Source organism: Gossypium arboreum, chromosome 12 (genome assembly GCF_025698485.1).
Source record: "Gossypium arboreum isolate Shixiya-1 chromosome 12, ASM2569848v2, whole genome shotgun sequence".
NCBI lineage: Eukaryota > Viridiplantae > Streptophyta > Magnoliopsida > Malvales > Malvaceae > Gossypium > Gossypium arboreum.
This window is the reverse complement of record NC_069081.1, coordinates 60,597,501-60,620,483: the sequence shown is the minus strand read 5'-3', so window position 1 is coordinate 60,620,483 and position 22,983 is coordinate 60,597,501. Positions and strand designations below refer to the sequence as shown.

General features: G+C 34.6%; 1 pseudogene; it reads left to right on the top strand.

Annotated features, from left to right (window-relative positions):
• The window catches only part of LOC108472632 (uncharacterized), a 52,011-nt pseudogene extending 38,245 nt beyond the window's left edge, over nt 1-13,766 (top strand).
• Nucleotides 13,767-22,983: the final 9,217 nt, after the last annotated feature.

Below are 22,983 nucleotides of genomic sequence, written 5' to 3'. Positions count from 1 at the left end.
CAACCAAGTGTGTAAACGACACCCTCCCTTAGACTGAATCGGTAAAAGCCAAAATACCGAAACATTGGTATTTTGTGAACTCGCGAGCGTGCAAGCACTCGTGAGACAGTTGTTAATGAATATGGTGCATTTGGATGATTAGAGTGCAGAGTGTGCATCTTTGTGCACAACGGTATTTTTGGGTTTAATGGGTCGAAAACGGGCCAATGGGCCAACGGGCCCACTTTGGTAAAAAGACGAGGTATGTACTTCTGATTACTTGGTAAACGTTAGAATGAGCATGAAACCTTAGCAATAGGTAATAATTACTGAAATACCCTTATGCATGCAAAATTACGATTTTACCCCTAGGGTTATTTTTTTCGAGAAGCATGATGTTACATTTTCAGATATCGTATGCCATGACATATTATTTACATTGCATGGGACATGGGTTTATATTGATGGAGGAAGCGTTACGGCGACCTCATTTGCAATCTGGTGGCCTCGCCACATAGATCTGATACGGTGACTTCGTCACAATATCCGGCGACCTCATTTGGTGGTTAACGCATACATATATATATATATATATATATATATATATACATTCGTGGCCTAGCCACAATATCACATATCTGGTGACTTCATCACAATATCTAGCGACCTCATTGCAATTTCGTGGTGTAGCGGTTGGGTGGGTCGAGTAGTCTCCCACATGGTGTAAAGTGTACGGGGTGTTGTGGATGGCTCGGGTTGGGATTTCGCATTCATGATATATTTGTTCAGTATCTACTATGGGCCTATGGGTTTCATTTCGATTTTGTCTTGGGCCAAGGCCCAGATAAGTCGACTCGAGGTTTGATCTATTTTGGGCTATGGTTGGGTTATGTTACAATCGAGTTTACCGAACTCACCTTTATTTTCATCTCTGCAGAAATCCCCAACCATAGTGGGCTTGGAGCCGTGAGGGATTCGGAGTGGCCACATCATCCGCAAAGTTGGTTTTTCTAAGTTAGTTTATTTTATTATTTTATATTCGATTTAATTTTGGGTTTTAAGTTGTAATAAGACCGCTATTTAATTTTTTTTCCGCTATGGTTTTATTTTCTGATTATATTTATACTATGACGAAACTGCTAGTGTTAGACTGCGCGGGTTTTCAAAATTAATGAACGTTTTCAAGACTCAACAAGCACAACAAATGGATAGCCTAAAGATTGATAAACCGACTTTTCATTCAACTGCTGTTTTTACAAAGACCACTTCAATTACTTAAACAAGTGAATGCTAACTAAGTCGTAAGTCCATGTGACACGTCAGATCTGGCCATAACGTCTGGGCCTTTTTTGGGGTGTTACACAAATAGAACATATAACAAAATACTCAAAAATACTATTCATGCCATTAAACAAAACAAACAAAGTTTTTATACCAAAACTTGTCTAGTTGATAGTGTGTTGACTCTCCAATCGTCTTCCAATCCTTTCAAATCCTCGAGCTCTGTGAGACAGGGAAAAAGAGAGGGGTAAGCATTTACAGGTTTAGTAAGCTCGAATAACTGGAAAGTAAACTTATCGAGTAATTAGAATACATCCATATTTAAATCATGAAATCATCAATTATGAAACGATTCCCTATCACATGCACTCAATCAATGAGTTAGTTATGTAACAAAGCATCATGTAATTTATGTAGATGAGCTCATCATTCGTCATCTTATTGACATACATCATATTAATCTCATTGAGTTTCTAGGAAATCTCGATGGAATACCCATTATCCGTCATTTCTTACGAATGATCATTTCACATATATGCACTCCCGCGAACCTCACATCTCATGGCAGGATTACTAGTCCAAGCTAAATCCCCCATATCATGAACTCATAAGGTGATGTCGGGATTACCAATCCAGGCTAAATCCCTTATAATGACAAACACCCTTAAGGAGCTAAATTCAGACCCTAATCGGATCACCCATCCGGGCTAAATTCATAATGCACACATATTCTTCGGGAGGCTTGATCATTCAAGGAACACCCGTCCGGGTGAGACCCTTTTCATACTTGAGATCACGGATTACCCGTCCGGGCTAAATCCTTACTGCAACACATGCAGGATCTCTTTACACATATTAATGAGGGTTTATCCATCGAATTCCCTTTGTCAACCTCTCCGAGACATTTTTCACATGTTACCATCAAATATGCATTTCTATGATATTTCATGCTAATATAAATGCAATCATCATGCATTCATAAATCATTCAATTATGCATATTAGGGGTTTTCTTTAAGTTATCCGAACATACTTGGTATTCTTTTCGGAGTTGTGTTTCGGTTATTCCGAAACCTTGCGTTTACCTCGATCGACCTCCAGAATTTGTTCCTCGGGTCTATAACAACAAAATTTAACTCATTAATACACTACATTATACATTTCAAGTTTAATATCTACCCCCGGTCCAAATGACCGTTTTGCCCTGACCTTTCACATTTTTACGATTTAGTCCCTAGGCTCGTATAATGAAACACATGCACTTTCTATCTTACCCAAGCCTAGGCAAACACTTTTTCTTCTTATGGTAGCCCACATTTTCCATTATTTCCTCATTTCTACCATGCATTTACATCTTTTGCAAAAATAGTCCCTATAAGGGTATTTCATGAAAATCAACTAGGAAAAGATGTTTAATACACATTCATCTTTCATATTCCTCCATAATCCATCAAGATACAAGCAACTCATGCATGGGTAAATTTTTAAACATGAACCCTAGCATAAAATATGGGTAGAAATGTAGAGAGAAAGCTACTGGGATTTTAAAAATACAAAGAGCATGAAAAACGGGGCTTATGACTTACTATTGAGCTTGGAAAGCTTGAAATCCCTAGCTATGGAAACCTTTGAAGTTTCGGTTGGACAAGGAAGAGAATAGGCTGATTTTGGTTCATTTTTCCCATTTTATTTCATTAAAATACCAAATGACCAAAATGCCCTTAGTTCCTTTCCTTAAAATTCCATCAATGCAAGCCCAATTTTGTCCAAAAACTTAGAATTTGGAAAAATTACTCTCCAAGACCTTCTAATTCATAACCCAAAGCAATTTCATACAAATTGCTTCTAGAATTCAAGTCTTGCAATTTATTCAATTTAGTCCCTAATTTCTAATTGAACACCTTACTCAAAGAATTTCTTCATGAAACTTTAACACATGCATATACTCATATTCTAGGCCTCATAATAATCATAAAGTAAATATTTTAATGTCGGATTTGTGGTCCTAAAACCACCATTCCGACTAGGCCCTATTTTAGGATGTTACATTGACAGTGACAGGTTTTGGTGCACAGTTACACACCTGTTTGCAAAAATAATGCGAATAGTATTCGAGTACCAAAACCTTGCTTGAGCCAGCTAATATTTACACCTAACTGTTGATCAAGAGCGATTACCCACTCCTTGATTATAAATGAAGTCACGAAACGTAGAACTGAATAGAATTCAAAGTTAGCAGAGAAGGCAAAAGAGCAATTTCAGCATAGTGGGGGTAAAAGTACGCAGAAATGTCAGTAATAACAGAGAACAAGTGAGCATTCTAAACTTAACAATAATCCCCAACCTCCGGCAGCAACCCCATGTAAAACGACAGCCTAAAGAAAAGGAAGAGAAAAGAATTGCTTTCATAGAGGAACCAAACAATAATCGGCCAAGAGAAAAACTTGTCAAAATCGAAACTGTTGAAAGAGAAAAAGGGTTTAAAATAATCGGTCCAGAGAGAAAGCAATTGAGAAAGAAATGAGAAGAAGAATAATTAAATCGGCCGCGTCTCCAGGCTACAAAAAAAAGATAGAGTTTGAGTAAGGGAGGAAGTATGTACTCGGTTTAAAGAGAAAAAAAAAAGAAATAGTTTTAGAAGGAGGAGAGTAAAAGAGGCAAAAAGATGAGAGTCGAGAAACTTGAAGAAGAGTGTACAACCAAAACCAGCAAAGGGGAACAGGCACTATCATAAACTCTTTTACACTAATTGGCCTCTAGAGAACAAAAGAAAAATCCCAAAATGTTACAAATTCGAAAAACAACACTCACTTCTCCAAACCAAAATTCCTGAGTGCTTTACTTTCCAAAATCGGTACACTCCTCTCCCACACCTCCACCTCCCTTGATTTTCTCCACAAATTTCTCTTAAAAATCCTCCTTTATCTTCTCCATGATTTCCTCCATAATCCACTCCTTGACCAGCTCAAACTTCCCTCAACAGAGTTTTAATCAATCTCTGCTTCTCACATGACAAGAGAGCAAAATAAATACTCTTCTTACCTTGCCACAACTTGAACCTTATACCTCAAGAGAACTCCACACGCCACCTACCACTGCACCACAAGCTCTTTTTTGTGACACATTTTACCCACAAATATTTATAAGGCCTACAAGCTAAAGCCAAGGTTCACTTAAGGGGAAAAACTAAAATTTTTGAAAAAGCCCAGACTTGAACCCAGGCTTCTCAAACACTCCCAACCACACCCAAATCACTTAGCCAATAAAGAAAACATGAAATTTGTGCCACTTTCTTACTTAACTAACATATTTATGAGCAGTTTCCTAACCGCTCCCATGCTCAAAGCCTAATACTTCTAGGCCCAATTTCGGGGCGTTACAATTCACCCCTCCTTAAAGAAATTTCGTCCTCGAAATTTCCAACTATCAAAATAGTTGCACCATCCAGGCTACACCACTACGGTCCTACTGCATCCTTTGATCCCAATGACACTAACATACTTTAACTTGAACTTGGAATCTCTTACACACACCCAAAACACCTACCCACTGGAGCAAATAGACATCACACATATACAATTTCTATGTCCAAATCATCACACTTAAACAAAACATACCTAACTTAAAGGTGACTTGGCAATCCCGAGCCCGATGTTCCTTAGATCCGCATCTGAGACATGCTCCTGACTTCCACCAGCATTCACTCAGATGACGCCTTTGGCAATGCTCACAAGTCAAAAAGTTTGGATGCGTTTTAACATGCTTCACAGAAGGATGCTCTAGCCACAGAGAACTACAATCTCCCTTCTTCATACAGTCCACACACCTAGTCCGGAGTGTTTCACTGATCTCCTTAGCTTCCTCCAGCACTTCCCTTACTAACCGGGTTAGTGCTTCAGTACCAAGCTCTAGCTTCTGTCTTATCCTGGTACCTTCAGCCCGAAGTTGGCAGACTTATCCTGGCTTCTGTCTCCTGAACCATCTCATGTTCCAGTGAAGCTGGTGCCTCCCTAGCAGGCATGTGACCCGATGCTGAAGACCCAGCCCTAACACTTCCTCGGCCTTTACAACGGCCATGTGTACCCCTTCTGCGAGTACCTCTAGTGCTCATGTCGATAACGAATTATTTGTTTAAAAGTCTTATATATCAGTTTGTAACTTCAGTAATTGTTAACGAATGTGTTATGAACGATAGTAATTAGAGTTTATTTTCACAAAACAAGATCTTACTACAGTTTTTCGTCTTCAATAGTCTCAGTCCACTCTAACTAAAGAGTTTCAGTATAGTGCTACTACCTATAGTAGTCCCTCAGTACTACCCTTTAGTTCAAGCAATCTACAGTACAAGAAGAACTTACAGATTCAGCGTCGGAGACTTAGTGTGCCACATTGGTAAACCTTTCAAAAAATTTTAAGAACAATTTTTCCAAAATTTTCTAATATTTTCAAAACCCATTCCACAGCCGAGTTTTGTAACTTGGCTCTGATACCATTAAGTGTAACACCTCAAACTCGACCTAGACGTTATGGTCAAATCCGGCGTGTCACATCGAAGTGTTTTTCAAACGTTGATCTTTTTGGTAAAAATCTGTTACTGAGTTTAAATCCTTTTATTATTATTTAACAAAAGTTCTCGTCAAAATGTTTACCTTATGAACCATCAATGTTATATTAAATTGATTTAAAGACGCAGAAGCTTTTTAAGTCAATGAAGTTTAAAATGCGTGTTTTAAAAACTCGTCTGTACCTAAACTGGCAGTTTAATGTAAGAAAACAAAAGCCCAATTAAAACTTAAACTCACAAATGACTTTATTACATAACCAAAAACCCAATATGAATTTTAAAATAGATAGAGTCAAAAGTAGAACATCAACAATCGTGTGGCCACCTCCGAGTCCTTCACGGCTCCAAACCATCTAAGGTGGAGGATTACCTGTACAGTTAAAACAAAGGGGTGAGTTTACGAAAACCTAGTGTGTAATCCTAATAACAAACAAACAGTGAATAACACAGTCTGGACCTAAGCGCAGATCGGTAACAGTTTGGGCTTGAGCCCTATTCAGTATCAGTATAGTCTGGGCCTTAGCCCTATACAACAACAGTGTGGGCTTAAGCCCAATGTAGTATTAGTACAGTGTAATGCAATTATGCATCCACCCAAATCCAACCAGCACACCACCCGTACCAACTAACACACCATGTGGGATATAAATCGACCCACCCAGCCAATACACCGATATCGCAGCAAAGCTGCCAGTAATAATAATGCAGCATAGCTGCTAGAAACAGTAAATGTGGCAAAGCCACCAGTATCAGTAATTGTGGCATAGCCACTAGTAACAGTGAATGTGACATAGTCACCAGTACAGTACTTCATATATATCAAAATCCCAATCCCATGCAGTATGTCATGTCATAAATATTACGTGTATACAAAGTCATACTCAGTACAATCATATATGTAAATCATTAGCACATCAGCCATACGGAACATAAGGGAATAATCATCATTTTACCATACAAGGGTATTACGGTTATTTTACCCTATAGGGGCATTACAGTCATTTCACCCTACAGGGGTATTAGGTTCAAATAATGATCTCTCTGAAAGTTTACAGTCGCCTCGAACAACACAGATAACCTAAATGATCATAACAGTGTAAATGGACTCAAGGCCCATTACTTGACCAAAGTGGGCCCATACACTCGTGTGGCCTATGTAGCCAAAAAATAATCAAATTATTTTTTGATAACCACTATCTCCATGCCATCACAAAGAATTGAACACAGGACCTCCAACACTCCAATACTCTACTTAACCACCAAACTAACAGACTCATTCTTTATTATATTTCTTTTAACCATAATAAGGTAAACGTTTTGACGAGAACTTTTGTTAAATAATTATAAAAGGATTTAAACTCAGTAATGTATTTTTACTAAAAAGATCAATTTTTTAAAAATACTTTGATGTGACATGCCAGATTCGGCCATAACATTTAGGCCGGGTTTGGGTGTTACATTAATTCCTAGACTGAATAGGGTGCATAAAGACTTCAATCTAGCATTTTATTTGGAGCATTTGCATTTTTGTATCTTACACATGGCTGGTTTTACAGTAAGTACATGGCTTATGTTACATAGGCTCTTTAGCTTGAAGATATAGTAAAAAAACTACGAACATCGCAATTTAATTGGATGGTGTCCTTCTAACCTTGTTGTCTTTTTTTTTGTTATAGATTTTTCATGTTCTAGTTGTGTTTTTTGAACCTTTATTATTCATATATGATGTCATTTCAGGAAATATGTTTCAAGTTTTAGATATGGTCACTTTGGGAAAATAGGAATGCTCTTGGATAAAATGGGTAATTGGAGCTCTCTTGTTTTTATATTTTAGAATTAGTAGTTGCCTTGTTTCATTATTCTTTGCTTTTGGTTTTTTTTGGGAAGACCCAAAAACTTTGTTCTTTTTGGAGCTCCGTGTGTGTGTGTTCTCATTAAAGTTTTGCCATAGATCATTTTCATAAAGATGCCTTTAACTAAGTAACAGCCCATTTTCAGTGAAATCAGAATAGTGATTTCAGGACCACAAATCCGAGCCACAAAGAAAATTTATTTTAATAAATTTATATAGTCTGCATTATGATAGAAATGTCATATGAAAATTCTGATAAGAAAATTTTACCAATTATGTGCTTAATTACAAAAAGGACTAAATTACATAAAATGAAAAAGTTGAATTCTAGTAGCTAGAAGGATCAAATAGCTATGAAATTCAAAAATTGAGGTCCTTATATGGTAATTAGATCATTAATGAAAAGTTAGTAGATATTTTTAGATCATTCATCCATGGAAATTTAGAAAAGGGCAATGACTAAATTGGAAATTAAATTAATTAAAAGATGATAATAGAAAATATCATCTTATTTTCATCATCTTCCCCAAAATTTGCATGGAAAACCTAGGAGAGAGAAAGGAAACTAATCAAGCTTTATTGGGTAAGTATTCTTGTCCTGTTTTTAGTAATTTTTATATTTTTGAGATTGGGATAACCTAATCTATCTAGATTGGGGATCAATTTGAAAAGTTATCAAAGTATATAAATATTTCCATTGATGAATATGCTGAAAATTTGAAATTTATGGTAGAAAATGAAAGGTTGTTGATAGATAAACAACTTTTAGAAAGTCAATTTTGAAAAATTTTTATTTAGGGACTAACTTGTAAAGTTGTAAAAATATTGAAGAAAAATTTTGGATTTTGTGAAATACATGTATTGTAAAAGTTATACTAAAATTTTGGTTAGGCTTGGAATATGGATTAAATTGTATGAACTTCATTTTCCGAGCCTAGGGACGAAATTAAAATTTATGAAAAGTTTAGGGGCAAAATGGTAATTTTACCTAGAGTGTAAAATAAATTCAATTGAATATAAATTGTATGAAATTGATGATTAAATTCATTAATATAGATTCGGATAACTCAAATTCGAAGCTAGATCGAGGTATTAGTATAGTAAATTCTCTTATACGAACTATTATCGAGGTAAATTTATGTAACTTAATTATGCATGTTAATATGTTTCAAATGAATGTTGTATTTGATTAGAATGTGGTATATGTTTATGTGATTTATATGGATGTTATAAATACATGAAATGATTACATGATTGGAAATGTATTTAAAATGTTAAGTTTCGCAGGAATAATGAAAATTGATGGATACGTATGATTTCCCGTATGCGAATGTGATTCTGTATATGTTGCAGACAAGATTTAGCTTGGACGAATAATCCTGATATAGCCCTCTCGAGCATCCTGATATATAGTTCTTGTGAGCATCCTGATCAATAGTGATTTAGCATGTGTTGCGCACTATCGCAGCTCTTTGTGAGCGTCCTGTTATATGTTTCAATCGGTTGTGATACAACATATAGTATGGACACAAACTCAACTCTACGTGAGCGTCCTGATATGAACTCTTAAGAGTTTCTTAACATGGCTTGCTTGAACTCCCTGTTACCTTATCCGGTGCTCCCTGATATTATCTCTTCGGAGATAACTGATAAGCTTTTTGAGCTCCTTGAATAAAACTCTTATGAGTTTCCTGATTAGCCCAGATAAGTGTCCTGTTACATGGCTCTTCTGAGCATCCTGATATGTAGCTCGAGAGTGTGCTTCCTGATTGAGTACCTTAATAGGTATCCCTGATTATGAATTGATGGTTTACAGATTTGTACACCTTGAGTGTACTATTTGAGTATCCATCGATATTTTAATAATTCAATGGATAAAACTCTCGACATGAGAAAATGATGAGATAAATAGAAATATGCCCTGAATGCTTCTGAACTATTTGATGAAGGGTTATATGATGAGCACATCTATGCTTATTTGATGTGCAAATATATTTTATGACTAACTTGCTTGATTGAGTATATGTGTTTAGGTAGACTTGCCAAATTGATGAAAAGCATGTTAATTGTATTTTAATATTAATAAATGTGATTGGTAGGTTTTAATTCCTGTTATATGAACTTACTAAGCATTATATGCTTACTAGGTTTTATTTTCTCTGTTTTGTAGTGCACGAAAGCTTGCGAAGGTTGGAGATTGGTCGGTGCGTCATCACACTATCCACTAGCTTGTTTTGGTATAAATAATAAACTTATTTTGGTATAATGGCATGTTTAGGTAACTTAGCCATTGTTGTCTTGTAAATGTTGTTTGTAATCTAGCCATTGAAATGGCTAGTAATGACTTTTTTTGGTATATTTATAAGGTTATATTATGACAAATACCTATGTGTTAAGTGTATTAAGTATGGTTGATCAAGTTATGCTTTACATATAGGTTAAACAAAGGTAAGAATATAAACATAAATGCATATCATAATATATCATATTAGATGCTAGACTTGGCTTGAATTTAATGCTTAAAATGCCTGGTATATACTTGTAAGTTTTGGTGTAGGTTATTGGCAAATTTGGGTGAGAAATAAAGCTAGGAAATAGCTTTATTTTTTTTACATGGGTAGACACACGAGCGTGTGTCCTCTGTATCTTAAATTTGAGAAACAAAATGCTCAGAATTGAGCACACGGGCAGAGACAAGGGTGTGTATCTCAGCCGTGTGTACTACACGGCCTGGAACACGGGCTTGTGTTTTGGCTGTGTGAAACCTACACTCAATTTTGGAAAATTAAATTGACCACATGGCCTAGCACACGGGCATGTGGCTGGCGGTGTGGCATAAGTCAGAGAGTTACACGGGGTCAGACATGGCCTACAGCACGGGCGTGTCCTATGGTCACATGGGTGTATCCCTTGACCACACGGGTGTGTATACCCTGCATCTAGGAAAAAATTTGAAAATTTCAAGAAAAATTCTTTAAGTTCCCGATTTAGTCCCAACTTGATTCTAATGTTTATATTGGGCTTCGAGGGTCCAGTCAAGGGACAATATGAATAGTTTTAGATATGAACAGTAATTGACATGAATTACGTGAAATTAATTTGTAAATTCTAGTAATGCTCCGTAACCTTGTTCTGATGATAGAAACGGGTGAGGGGTGTTACAAACAATCTTTCGGTTGAACTTGTTGCAACCAGTTTTTGATAGACAGGGACCATTGCAATCCTCCAACAGTTTCAAGTCCTTTAAGGATGGATATAATGGCTTTTGTATCGTTGAAAACAAGATGTTTTATAAGAGGCTTTTATCTGCTATGCTTGAACTAAGTAGTGTTCCTTTTGCAGAATTTATTTGGCTATGCATCCTAAGGAAACAACTAAGGAAGGTCTTGGCTATTGTACTTGGAATCATGCCTGCAACGATTCTCCTAGCTGAGACTACACTTTTACCCAGAGGAGTTGACCTATCTATTTTCTCTATCCTTATATATTCAGTAAAGAAGCAGGAGGTGCTTGTACATGTAAAATTTTTTTATTTTTCTTGTGTAATTTCATAGAGATATTGTAATCTTGGTTTTATTTTTTGATTGGGCAAGAAATGGTAGGTCTTTTAAAATGTTAATTTGGCATTATGTTGTCCTTAATCTTCTTTCTTTCCTTTTATACGTTTCCACTTCAAAATTACCTCACCTTTGCATGGAGTTGGTAACAGTTTCCATTGACATCATATTTGCATTTTATATGCCATTATATATAACTTATTCTCTTCTGCACTATCCTCTTCTTTCCCTACTTTTCTGGTGATTACTTCTTCTTCTAGGTCTTTGCTTTTATACCTCTGATGTATATGTGCATCTGCACATATTACTCTTTATTCAAGATAGGAATGTTAATGTTTTACTCATTAACACGATGGAGGACTAGCTCAGTCAGCTTGATCATGATATGTTCATAAGTTGTTCATTGGAGATCTATTTTTTTTCTTTTTTACTTTATTTTTTCTTTTGAAATTCAATTTACTCATTAAAAACTCTACTAGGATAGTTGCTCGATATGCTCCTCTGATTTCATACAACTTGCTTAATCTTATTAACCGTGGTGGTAAAAAAACCATATTCGAGAAGGTAATTCTCCTATAGCATTCACTGGTTAGCAGTATGTCTAGTGACTCTAATACTTATGGCTTGGCCCTCTTGATTTGCAAGATTGCCATTTTTGATATGATCTGTAATAGGAAAACTAATTGAAGTGATAAAGACATAAAAATATCTTCTTAAGTTGTTTCAAAATGTTAAAACCTTTTTTGGTTTATAGGGGAAAATAAAAGTGTTAGCGTGCTCTAGTCTGATTAGCTGAACTTTTTATTATAAGCCATGCTACACCTCCGCTTTTAGTCAATTCATGAGTGGACACTTATTCGGTAAACTTTGGAATTTTTGTAAAGAGATCATGATACTTGTCTGTAATATCAATGCAATTTTAGTAAAGTAGCTTTTGGTTCCCAGTGTTATTTTTTCTTGTCTACTGTATTTTTTTATGAGTTTCGTGTCTGATCTAAAACTTGTGTAAACTTCTAGTTTCTAAATTTTGCTGGCACAATATACTGCATTTTATCATATTTGGTCCTATTTTTTTTTACTATGCTCAAAACCTGGAACCTAGGTGCTTTACCATCAAACTAGGCATGTGTGATAAGTTTCATCATTCTCTTGGCATAACTCTTGGTAGTTATATTTGAACTTGTTGTTACAATGATGGGGAACATTGATGATGTTGTCCCTTTGTGTAGTTGGTTTTTTTTGGGAATTGGAAGAGACTGCGATTTCAAACTGAAGCTGATAATATGGATGGATTTGATTCCTCGGGATTAACTATCCTACAAAAGGGTAAGGAACCCAATGCTTCATTCTTCTCAACCATCTATATAAATACTCTTAAATTTCTAAATTAGTTTTTCAGAAATAAGAAATGAAGTTTAAGAAGTGTATTTGACATTTGCATGATATTACTATCGGTTACTAGCTATTGGTTGTAACTTTTCTATTCATGTGACACATTATGACTGTAAAACATAAAGATAGTAAAATAGGTAATTACTACTATGAATCTGGTAATAACAAAAGAAAGTATTATTATGGTAAAATAGTAGCATTGATTTATGAATTCTGCAAATATCTGTTGTCTTGGCTTAAATTCCTTGCTAAGAATTATTTAGACATATGATGAGGATTTAATAAGTTGCCCTATTTACAAAACGATCTTGGCTCGAACAAGGATGCAAGGTTGGTGAACAATTTATCCCATTGGCAAGGAATTTCAATGGTGCTGATATCGAGTCTGGCAAGGATATGACAGTATGTAATCGATCTGCAAAGAATCTATCAATTTACTTTATTGTATGGAAACTAATAGAAGTTTCTATGAATCATATATAGAAAGAATCTTTCTTTTTCATCTAAAACCTATAGTCAAATGATGCTCAGTTTCTGACTCAAAATGAACTGCTCAGGATTGTACGGTTGTTGAAATGAAGGCAACAACTTCAACCATCGATGGTGTAAAGGGATCTCCGTTAAGACCTTTAAAAGAATAGACCTATCAATATGGCACAAGCAAAGAAGCCATCAGCAATAAGTATACTGTGATGATAAAAGAATAGAGTCAACATGTATCAAATCAGAAAACAGTGCAAAATAACATAATCATAAAATCTCATTTTGGTAACCAGAAGGGATTGCCATCCTTTAGATTGGCCATAACATGACGATCGATGAAATCCGATTTTCAAAGTATTAAAGCAAACATTGAGGCTAAAAGCTTTCTTCCCCTACGCTAGAATCAGAAAGTAAAACTTATCATCCCTCGTTTGAGCTCATCTAATTCGGAGTCCCTAGATGAGATATTCTAGAGATTGAAACGACCATTTGTAGACCATAGTGACGAGGACAAAAACGAGAATGAGAATGAGGCAGAAATGAAGGTAACAGTTTCTACAAGATGATGGAATTCATATGGAGAAATGTGGTTTGTCAGCTCTTTGAAGTTGCTGATATAATTGGTGATATGAAATGTACAGAATATATTAGCTCTTTGAATTTTGTTGCGGTCCCGTTAGAGTCGAGGGAAGAAGTTTATGTAACATTCCGATTTTGGGTCTAGTCGGAACAGTGATATTGGGACCACGAATCAGACATAGAAAAATTTATTTTTATCATATTTTTATAGTCTACAGTTTTATGGAATGATTTCGTGAAAATTTCGTTCAAAAATTTTGATGTTTGGGCACTCAATTTGGTCAAAAGGACTAAATTGTAATAAGTGCAAAATGTGAGTTCTATAGGTTAAAGGTGTCAAATTGTTATGAAATTTTAAATTGGAGGTCCTTAAATGGTAATTAGACCATTTGTTAAGTTGGTGGACAAAAATGGACATGGTTAGGTATGTTTCTAAAGTTTTTCATTAAGGGTATTTTAGTAATTTGGTAATTAAATGAATTAAAAAACCAAAATAAGCCAATTTTTGTCCATTTTCCTCCCATGGCCGAAATTCACAAGAGAAAACCATGGCTAGGGTTTGTCAAGCTTCCAAGCTCGATTGTGTAACACCCCTAACTCGTGACCGACGTCGGTGTCGGACACGAGGGGTTAACGAGACAAATCCTCTAAAAGTACCGACCAATTTGGCATTTCTGGACAGGCTGGAAAGCTGCATCACCGTCGCCTTAAAAATCATATCTCGAGTTCCATAACTCGGAAACTGGTTTCATAAATTTTCCCTGAATTTAGACTCATATATCCATCCATGGATTTATTTTTAGAATTTTTGGTTGGGCCAATTGGTACAGTTTATTAGTTAAAGTCACCCATGTTACAGGGATCGACTGCTCTGACCTCCGCGCGTTACAACTTGAATATCTTTCTGTACAGGGCTTTAATACTGGTGCCGTTTATTTCTAATGAAACTATACTAAAAATGGAATCTGTACATATAAGGCATGACTCCTAATTCTTTCTGGATAATTTATGGTAAATTTTCAAAGTCGCGACAGGGGACCCAGAAATTGTTCTGGCCCTGTCTCACGAGAACTTTAATAATTCCCGGTATACTGCTCATATGGTCGTTTCGTTTCGTCCATATAAAAATAGATTCATCAAGGTTCAGTTCCATAATTTACTCACTATTTAATTCTACTTCTACTATTTTTAGTGATTTTCAATCTCATCTCACTGCTGCTGTCCGCAACAGTTACTGCAGTAGACTATGCCAATTTCATGAATTTTTCCTTGGCCTTAATCATCCATCATACATGACACAAATTATGGCCACCTTAACAAAATTTGAGTTTCTAAGACTCGTGGCTATAGGTTCTAGCATCCCACTCGACGACCACATAGGCCATTTTCACATGGCTTAAAGTTTACAATCCCACAAATCGACAAAATATAATAGCCTATACATGCCAAATGTTCTTCAACAACAAAAAAGCAATACCACAAGATTTCAGCCGGTGTGATGACTTCAACGACGGTTCCGAGCACGCATAAAGACGAGTCCCGAGACCTAAAATGGGTGACAAGACAACACCGAGTGAGTTTACAACTCAGTAAGTCATAAGCATTCGTCAATCCATCGATAAAATTACTACTACATGTACAACAAATGAAACTAGGTACTCGTCCATATCGAATCTATACCATAATACCTCGAACCTTTCGGTCCAATCTCGTACCAATTCATACATCCACATTTCATATTCTACACAACAAGATAATCGAAGCATTTTACACATTAACTCAATTTCCAGCACAACCATACAATTTCAATCATCACATAGATTTAAGGCTTACCAATTCAACCCCAAGCATGAACGTATTCTCTATTCGTCATGAGCTCGAGGTACTTACCCGATCCGCTGTCCGTGATCAACTCGATAATATCGCACACTCAGTGCCAATAGTGATGCAAAAGCATATAATAAGTCCGCACACTTAGTGCTATATAATCAGCTCGCACACATAGTGCTATATAATCAAATTCGCACACTTAGTGCTGTACAAATTTTAAACCCAAGACACTTAGTGCCAATCTTGTCACCGTGTCCATTTATACCCGCACACTTAGTGCCAAGACCAATACTTTATGCATTTTACTACCTTTATACATTCAACGATGGCATCATTCCATACACATACATTTCCACTTACACATCAATTCATTAAACACAATTGCATATATATTATGATCATTTAAATCAATACCAAATATATGCTTTATGACTTACCTCGGATGTTATCGCACGTCTTCAACGGCTATTCAATTACTTTGTCTTTCCCTTGTCCAACTTTGATCCTTTGAGTTCTTGAGCTAAATCAAACAAATTTACTTCTCAATCAAACACACACATACGGCAACCATATTTTGCTTTTAACACATTCGGTCACTTGGGTGACCTATTTAACTTTCAAACATTCATTTTAAATTCTTAGTTAAATAATGCGAATACCATTAACTACTAATGCCACACACTCACGTATGCATAAAATTAACCCTTACATGACCTATAGCTAATTCGGTCATTCGTCTTTCAAGCTTATCAAGCTTCATATCATGCTTCCTTGGCCGAATATACATATAAGCACAATGTAGCATTTTATTCATTTCATGATACATTCGGCCTTGGCATAATTTTCATTAAAATCCTATTAGCCACTTTTAAAATGCTAATGTTACAAGAAAGGTTACCCAAATTCACATTAAGCAACTACACATACACAAGCCAATTTTTCTTCCTATCATCAAATTTAACACGAATCACAAACTTAAACCCTCAATAGCTACTATGGTCGAATAGATCCTTTCAATTCCATTTAACTACCATAAATTTAAAGTATTTAAATCAAGTTCATGAGTTTCTAATGCAAGAATTAGGCCAACCTACTAACCTTAACACCCACATTCGCAAGTGACCACATGCACACTCTCATAGCCAATTTCCATATTACCAAAATCCTCAATACACATATTCCCTTATTCAACTTTAATCTAAGCTCCCTACTCACAAAACACAAGGAATAGAAATCATCTTCTAAGTTTCCTACCTTAGCCGAATGGCCAAATCACCACAAGGATCTAAATACACACATGGGCTCAATCAAAGACCTATCCATCAACTAAATTTTTATGAAATCTCAAAGAATTTACTTAAAACTTACCTCAATCAAACAAGTAGAAGACCGAATACCTAGCTTCTTCTCCCCCCTTTTTCTCTTCCTTTAGTTCTTGACAAGAAGAACAAAACATAACCAAATTTCTCCTTTCTTCCTTTATCAATTTCCCTCTTCTATTCGGCCAAGACACCAAGGATGAGCAACAAAACTTTTTTTTCTTTCTTTCTTTGCTTTTGTTTCTCTCATGTACGGCAAGGGGGAAAGCATCCACACTCTTTTTTTTTTGTTATCATCATTTTCCTTTTTCCATTTCTTTAATGCTAACTTTCTTATTTTATTGTTTCCTACATGCATCACTAGTCTAACATGTTGGAGACATGTTTCCACCCATAGCATGGCCGGCCATCTTGCTTCATTTTGGCTAATTTGACATGCAAGGACAACACCTTCCCACATGTATTAATAGGCCACCTTACATTTGCCTAGCACATTTCTAAATTTTCTCACATAAGTCCTATTTGATAAAAATTCACTTACAATTAACAAAATCCAAACATGAAATTTTCACACATGCTTGTATACATATAATGAGCATCAATTATGATGGTTAATTATTTTTATGACTCGGTTTAGTGATCCCGAAACCACTTTCCGGCTAGGGTCAATTTAGGGATGTCACAGATTGTAAGTCCGTTCCAGCCCTGTTTTTAGTGATTTTTATGTTTTTAAAATCCTTGTAACATGATCTACCTATTTATAGTACTAATTTGAGAAATGGTTGAAGCCTAGGGTTTGACCCATGTTGAAAATGTATGTATTTTGATGTTTAATTGTAGAAAATGCATGTTAGTTGTTAGATAAATGACTTTTGCTAAGTGATTTTCGATAAAAATGCCTAAAAAGGACCTATTTGTAAAAAGTTGTAAAATGGGTGTTAAAATGTGAATAAAAAAGAATGTAGGCTGCTATAAGCATGTATAAGATTCGGCTAGGCATGTGGATTGAAGAAATTGAGTACATTTCATTTTACGAGCCTAGGGACTAAAATGTAAAAATATGAAACTTTAAAGGAAAAATGTAATTTTTGTAACACCCCTAACCCGTTTCCGTCGCCGGTATGGGGTTACGAGGCATTATTAATCATAATACAAAAAACATTTTTTTTACACTCAAATAATTCACGTTATATAGGTACAAATTATTAACCCAATTTCATAAGCAAAACCAACATTACCGAAGGTTATGTATAAAACCCATATCATTTCTTTACCTATTCAGCTAGCATAAATCACTAGTACATATTCATAAATTTACAATTAACTAATGAATTTATATAGCCCTTCACATACGCATATCAACCACAATAAAAGCACATACACATACATGTAAAAAATATATAAGAGCACAATTAACATATCATGACTGAATACCCAAGCACACATATCCTTTATAATTAATCCAATCTTCTCATATATATATCTAAGTCCAAATATGTTTAACTTACCAAAAAAAACCAAGTATCATACATATCACTTATATAGTCCACAAATGAACACCGAATTTACCCCATACATATATCTTGATTTTTACCTAACTAATACAGGATATACCTTAGCTCAATTAACAATCATCATAAGTCTAGGATTTACTTTGATATAATCTCGCACCAAGACTACATGTACATATATATAACCATTAATATTATAATCACCCATAGTTCACATAAATATAAATATATTACCAATTAATAATCAAATACATTGAGCATTTCATACCAACTTTTATTCAAATGTACATATGAATTTATTTTATATCATTACCATCACATATAAAACATACTTAATCATCTTAACCAAGGTAACATAATAACTATAATTCATTTGGTTATATATATATATATAAAGACACCCCAAACGCACTCAAATAAAGCTTTATAACAAGTTACATTTATGATTTAATAAACAATCCAACACATATGAAATGAAAATTTATTCCACCCTATTAACTAATCCATAATTCGGTTATTAAATATAACCTCAATCGATCACTCCATTATCATTTCATATGCTTATGTATATGTTTTACCTATCACTAGCCGATTATAAAAACACCTCAATTGTTGTCTATAAACCAATTCACAAGTCAATTACACATCTTAAACAAGTTAACCAAATCCACATGTACTTCTGTCCAAACATAACCATAACCGAAGCATACTCATGAATATCAAAATTCATCATCTTTTTCAAGCATATAATACCTACCACAATACCATGCATTCAAGGAACATAACATTATAACCAAGGTGTACGTAAACCACAAGCAACATAACCAAAATCCAACATCTCAAAACATAATCTAGCCTATACATGCCATAATTCGAGTTTAACTATTAAGTACTGAAACAGTGGATAGTGTGATAAACTTTGCTAATGACCCCCGAGCTTGAGCTTGTAATTTGAATCCAAAATCTATAAAATAGAGTAAACATGTACACACAGAGTAAGCTATCATAGCTTAGTAAGTCATAAGCAAATAAACAATCCAATGATATAATCAGTTTATTTTTAAACTAAACCGAATTGCATTAGCTTTACATGCTTAATCTCAAATTATTTATTTCATAATTAATACATTTTCATACACATTCCTTACCTTGGCTGAATACTCACTTAAGCAGATTGACCAAATGTCATTCAACTTTCAAAGCCATAATGTTATTATTTAACCAATTATACATATACTCATATAAACAAGCTCGAAAATCATAATAAAACATTAGGGACATAAACTTTATATTTGACCGAATATGCATGGTCAAATCTACATATATCAAGTATCAATTCCATAAAATTTATATAGTGTATTCATAAGGCCGAATATTCTTACTAAGTTCACATGAAATTCTCATTTGTATCACACATAATTTCTAACAAGACCAAGTCACATACTTACCTTGTTTCAAGTAACAACAAGCTAATTCATACTTGGCCATTTAGCTCGATTTACACATTCATTCACAACATATCATTGCCCGACAAACCATTCGGAATTGGTAGGAGACTCAGATAATCACACATATAGTACAATGCCAACGTCCCAGACGTGGTCTTACATGTAATCACATATCGATGCCACTGTCCCATACAGGGTCTTACTCGCACACATATATCGGAATCACATATTGATGCCATGGTCTTACTCACACATCACATATCAGAATCATATGTTATGACATATGTATCCTAACTATTCCTAAGGTTCACACGGGGCTTTTGGACGTCGTAACTCGGTCGAAACGAATGCATGAACATGATTACCAAGCTTATACACATTCAAAAATAGCATATATAAAATTCTTATGTTTTCAGCATATATATACTTAGCATTTAATTAAAATTAAATACGTCTATTTGCTTATAAACTTACCTCGGACAATGTAAAACAGAACGGGACAGCTAGTCGACGACTTTCGTTTTCTCCCGATCCAAATCCGATTTTTTTGGTTCTTAATCTAAACATATTCAAATTAAGCTCATTCAAACATATTTTCATTCAATTTAGTCCAAAAGCACATAAATGGGCAAATTACTATTTTACCCCTAACGTTTACACTTTTTACAATTTAGTCCTTATTGTACAAAACACAAAATATGCAAAATTTCCCTATACCCATCTTAGGCCAAATCTTACTCATAATTATAAAAGTCCATATATTTCATTTATTTCACATTTTAGTCCCTCAAATTTTTATTTTTGCAATTTAGTCCTAATTACTCAAAATCATCAAAAACTCCAATACAAAACATGTTAATCTAAAACATATCTTTCATATTTCATCATCAAACAACAAAAATCACAAGCTCTCATCAATGGCATAACTCAAAATATTCACCAAAATAAAAAATTTAAGCATGGGTTTTGTAGTACTCGAAGCAACGATCTCAAAAATGTAAAAATTATCAAAAATCGAACTAGCTACATACCTTGATTGAGCTTAACTATGGTCAAACCCTAGTTTCTTTTCTTTTTCTTTCTTTTGTTTAGTTTCAACAATGAATAAATAATATGAACTTGGCTTTCTTTCTTTCTTTTTTTTTATGTTTTATGTTATAATATATTTTTTATTAACTTATAATTTAATTTACTTATTTAACCATACTAAAATTATAACAAAACCATTTAATATATGTCCACTACCGTCCATTTAATATGTCAGTGGGCTACTTACCACTTAAAGGCTTCCATTTATAAAGCCAATAGCAATTCGGCCTTTTATACATTAAACTACCAATTTTTTAATTTACGCGATTAAGTCCTTTTATTTAATCGAATACTCAAACGATAAAATTAAAGCACGAAAATTTCACACAAAATAAACACATAATTAATTTTTAAATATTTTTCTGACTCAGATTTGTGGTCCCGAAACCACCGTTTCAATTAGGGTCTAATTCGGGCTGTTACAATTTTTGCCATAATGTGATTTTGGGCTGATTTGAATAGTATAACGATTAAATAAGTTAAATGTGATATTATAGATCAAGAAAAATGAGGTTCTAAATTAGAACGGGGAAAAACAAGTATTTGACGGTTATGTCCTTTTCTCCATTTTTATGCTGAGGTAAGTTTTTATGTTTAATAAGCATTAAATTATATATGTATAAATGCTTAATTGGTATAATTGTGGTAAATGCTATAATATTGAAATGAAATGTGAATGCTATTGAGTACGATACTACAAAAATGACTAACAGAGATTCGATACAGCGAAAGTCCCGGTTGAACCTTAGTAATAGATATGATACAAATGTCATGACATTAGGTTTACTGAGATTATGTGTAAGACCATATCTGGGATATGGCATCGATATGAGACTTCGTGTAAGACCATAGATAGGCTATGGGCATTGATACAATATTACATCTAAGACCATATCTAGGATATAGCATTGGTATAGTACTCTTTGTACGAGATTCCCGAGTATCCTTTAGTATTCTAAGTGGTTCAACAGGGGTATGTCAAAGAAGGAAAAGAGAATGTAAGTACTACGAATTAGCACAGGTATGAACATAAGTTTATAAGCATTGACTTCATGACATTGTGAGTTCATGGTTTCCACGAGAATGTTTTTGTGAAAGCCTTGTGATTATTGGTCCATGCTTGTGATGTATGAAATACATGGTAAATTTGGTTGGCGATCATGTAATTGGCTTTCGGGCCAAATTGAGTTATGATATAACATGTTTCAGTCATGGAAATTATGATTTATCGAATATGAGAAAAAGGAAAGAGTGACATAATTGCCTATTAAAATGACTATAGGAAGATATGAGCTTTAAACAATTGAAAGATGTTAAAATATATGCTTGAAATGTGAATACCCATAATTTATGTGAAAGTTTATTATGAGGTTTGAAATTATTGGTCGATTGTAGTAATCTGTTATAATGGAGAGTGTAACAGCCCGATTTAGACTGTAACACCCCAAACCTACCCTAGAAGTTAGGCTCGAATCTGACGTGTCACATTGAAGTGTTTTTCGAAAACCATGTTTTCATTGAAAACCCTTCTTATTTGAAAACTTGAGTAAAATCCCAGTTACATTAGTTTATTTTATAAAGTGGTACATTGAAAAGTTATTAATTTTATTCCAAATATTTCTTTTAAGTCGCGAAAGCTAATTTTAAAAGTAACTGATTTACAAAAACGTGATGTTTAAAAACTAAGTTGCGAAACCGTTCCCAGAATGTTGCGAAAATGTAGTGTTGTTTAAAAACAGTTATAAATCAAAGTAAATAAAACCCAAAGTTAAAATCTAGAAACTTTAAGAGGCCTTATTGCAAAAGTTGAAAACCCAAAACAGAATTAAAACATAAATAAAGTCCAAAGGCAGTTGTATGGCCATCTTCGAGTCTCTCGTAGCACCGATCCTCCTAATGTTGGGGATTACCTGCACAGTTAATAAACGGGGTGAGTTTATGAATACTCAATGTGTAATTCCGTTACTAGAGTAATAGTTAGTATACCGATGCAGAAATAGAAGCAGTCTGGGTCAGAGCCCTTTAACAGTAATAGTACAGTCCAGTTCAGAGCATACATGGGCCAAAGCCAATTATAATATCATTTGGGTCACAGCCCAT